General features: G+C 52.4%; 1 non-coding gene across 1 annotated transcript; it reads right to left on the reverse strand.

Moving 5' to 3' along the window:
* Nucleotides 1-711: 711 nt before the first annotated feature.
* LOC139000579 (U6 spliceosomal RNA) lies at nucleotides 712-815 on the reverse strand. The gene has a single exon (XR_011469639.1). It is a non-coding gene; the product is annotated as a U6 spliceosomal RNA (small nuclear RNA).
* Nucleotides 816-3,819: the final 3,004 nt, after the last annotated feature.

Genomic DNA, 3,819 nt, shown 5'->3' on the forward strand with positions numbered 1-3,819 from the left:
TCAAATAAATGGAAAAATACTGAGAGGGTAACAATAATAATAATGATAATGGGGAAACGGGCCTTTAGAATTAGGTCTAATTGGCATCTAACATAAAGTCGGAGATAACAGGCCCCCAAGGCGGTTTAACAAATAATCAGATTAAGACACACACTAGGTTCTCAGCTGAAAACAAATGGCGAAGGAGGGTTTCCTGTCACGGAGCTGATGTTCTCATGTCAAAAGCCGAGGAGTGAAGGGGATGCCGGGCCCTGCGGGGTGACTTCTGACGCAGCGCCTGACGCCGGCCCGCCTGGGTGTCTCCCCACCTTCCACAGTAACACCCACTCCCCCAGCTGTTGACCTTGAGGGCGATTTCGGTACCAGTCCACGGGCTCTTTAGAGAGAAGCCTTTTCATAAGACGCAGCTCGGGACCAAGCCAGGGATGCCAGCCGTGGGAGGGAGAAGTCCCGGTTCTGGGATCAGCACCTGCACGCCCTCCGGTCCCACCGCCCGGTTCCCACCACCCCATTCCCACCCTCCGGTTCCCACTGCCCCCGTTCCCACTGCCCTGTGGAGTTCACACCACTCCCTCCCACTCCTGAGAAGCCTCAGGGAGGATGGCACTGGGGCGTTGATTTTGGAAACACCACTTTCCCAGCTCCTCTCGCTCCTTTTCCTAAATACACACTTGCAGTCCACTTGGGGCTGCTTCAGTCTTTTTTTTTTTTTTTAATATGGAACACTCCACGCATGTGGTGCCACCCTTGCGCAGGGCCATGCTAACCTCCTCTGTATCCTTCCAATCTTAGCACACGTGTTGTCAGGCGAGCTCAGCTGCTCCAGTCTTCAGCGCTCTCTGACAATAGCAACAAGATCAGTTGCCTTCAATGTTCTCTTCTTGGAGAAAAGAGGAGCCCACCTCTCCCCCGATTCCCATAGGGGGCAGACTATCTCAGCAGAGCATTTATTTCCAGAACTTTCCAGAAAGGCCTCAGCTCACCCTTCAGAAGATTCTTACAACCACGGCTTCTTGGGGGAGCAAACTTCTTTCCCAGAGTTAAAGCGATACGCCTTCCCTGGGGGCCCAGAGCCCCATGGTCCTCCCGAGGGGACACCCGAACGGTGGCCTCAGGCCGGAAAAAGGGCAGCTTGGTAACCACACTTTGTAGGTGTGTGACCAACACTGTCACCGTAGTCTTTCCCTTCCCCTCGCTGTCCCAATTTCACCCTCAAACGTTCTATTCTTCAGCTAAAAAAACAAACAAAACACCAACTCCCTCTTTTCTCCTCTTTCCTGTCCTTCTGTTCTTACATAAACGGTGCTGGTAACTATGGTGCTTTCTCACTAGATCCATATCTGGCTGAATTAAGTCTTTCTGAGTGTCCTGCCTCCCTCCCCCAGGAACGAGGCTCTGTCTGGATGAGAATGTCCTGGGCAGGCACTGTGAGCCGGGGAACCTAGTGGGCAGGAGAGGGGCCCCCTCTGTGCTTGGGGTGCAAGCAGGCGCTGGGGCGGGGGCGTGTTCCTGGGGGAAATGTAACTTTAAATGGCCGCAGGAATGAAGCAGTGAAAGTGCCGGAGACGCCTGGCCTTTGAGGCTAAAGCCTCTGGTGTTGATATCCTTGCTCCTGAGCCGCAAGCAGCGAAGTCGGCAGAAATGCACTTTCAAGGGCAGGAAATCCCCAGGCTCACAGGCGAATGCCCCACCCCGGGCCCTTCTCAGCCCTGCTTTTGAAAACCAAGACGTGAGACCAAATCGCAGATCGCTTTAAAATACGCTTATTCCTCTTGGGGGGCGGGGAGGGGGAGTCTCGCTGCTGAATTCTTTAGATTCTCCCAGCAAAAATGTCTGTGCTGAATTAACACTCTCCCCCCAACCCCTGCCCCAAACTTCCCAAGTATGTCTTCTATTTTCCCAGAGAACTGGAGATTCTCCTCCTCGTCCACTGGGCAACTCAAGCTGGCAGTTAGGAAAGGTTGTAATTACTGAAAATATCGGAATAGCTTCATTTCTGCGGACTCGTGACCCGGCGGCCGCATAGCTCAGTTTATAGCAACCTTTGCTCGCTCCTCCCAAACGGCCCCCCCCCCCCCAACCATCCAGGGCAAATGCATATCCCGCAGCCACCCCACATGGCGCTGGGAATGCTTGTGGCTGACAACAAAAGAGCTTGTGCCCTGACCGGTTTGGCTCAGTGGATAGAGCGGCGGCGTCGGTCTGCGGACTGAAGGGTCCCAGGTTCGATTCTGGTCAAGGGCATGTACCTTGCTTGCGGGCACATCCCCAGGTGGGGGGTGTGCAAGAGGCAGCTGATCGATGTTTCTCTCTCATCGATGTTTCTAGCTCTCTATCCCTCTCCCTTCCTCTCTGTAAAAAAATCATTAAGATATATTTTAAAGAGAGAGAGAGAGAGAGAGAGAGAGAGAGAGAGAGAGAGAGAGAAGAGCTTGTCTTTGGAAACATACTTAGTAAAACAAGTACTGGCCTTTGCCAGACGTGAGGGGTGTGTTTGGCCAGCGATGGCTGCGGTCAACTTACTTGTAGTTCTCAGGTCCTACACAAGAGGGCGCTTTGGTATCCCATTGAACAAGACCCCGAGGATTCCCGGGTTCCTGTCGGGGGTGGGGGTGGGGTGGGGAAGGAGGATTTTTAGTAAAAGTATTTATGCCCAGGGCCTGCTTACTCTTGGCAAAATTGCTTCTGACCACAGGTAAGAAGAGGGAAAGTTCTGTTCTGCAGGTCCTTTGTCTTCCATACTCGGCTTGCACGGAAGTTTGCAGCCCGGTGACTGAGCTGCTTAGAGATCACGCCTTCTGAGGAAGAAACCAGGTTGTCCAAGTGTTGTGTCGTTTTGCACGGAGTCCACTGTGGGCAAAACGAGGACACGGCTGAGGATTGTCATCGGTCTCACAACGTCCCCAGGGGGTAAAGGCTCCCCCATGAGCCCCACCTCCTCCCTGGTCTCCACTCCCATCTCATGAAAACCTTGTCCCTTCCACAACCCCCACCTGCTGCCTCAGTGTCTGAGGGAGAGCTCAGCCAAGTGCTAAGAGGGAAAAATAATAAATCTGATTAAATGAATCCCTACGGAGGTATTAATCACATCGCTCCTACCTTAACCCGTTCAGAATCAAAAACAAATAAGCAAAACTTATTTCGAGAGAGAGCACCACAAGTAGGCTGTCGGTAATAGAATTCTAACACTGGCCAAGGGAAGTGGGCAAGAGGTTTTATGTCAGATAGATGTGGGTCCAAATCCAGAGCTTCTCACAGGGTGACTTTTCAATAACGTACTCAGAGGTGTGGTCATGAGCAAAACCAGACAGGACCCCCTTCCCAGGATCTATACTCCAGGGAGAGACAGACAGAAACCAGTCACAGAAATGCACCTAAGTTCACCGCTGGGGGTCAATGCTACTGTGGCAGTGACTAGTGACGTTCTCCAAAGAGTGTGCCCCACTCCCCCCACCTTGTCAGACACATGATAGGACTGCACTTTCCCATTCATTCCCTTTGAAGTTACATCGGGCTGTGACTTGCTTTGGCCAATGAAATGTGAACCTAAGGGTCATGTGTCTCAGGGATGAGTGGAAGCTTTAAAGCCAGTCACCACTGACCACAGTCCCTTCCCACTGGGAATGTGGGAGCATGTGTGGAGACGAAGCCTCTGCTAGGCGTGGGTGACCATGATGAGTTAGCCCTGCCCCTCACCTCCTGCCACAGGAAACATGTAGCAAAAGGGAGACGTAAACCTTTGGTAACCCAAGGAGATGAGGGCCTGTTTGTTACTGCAGCAGAGTTTGGCCTATCCTGACTGGTACAGCTCCACTGAAT

This window comes from Myotis yumanensis, unplaced genomic scaffold (assembly GCF_028538775.1).
Source record: "Myotis yumanensis isolate MYYU_CA2020_CCGP unplaced genomic scaffold, mMyoYum1.0.hap1 SCAF_1, whole genome shotgun sequence".
Classification (NCBI taxonomy): Eukaryota; Metazoa; Chordata; class Mammalia; order Chiroptera; family Vespertilionidae; genus Myotis; species Myotis yumanensis.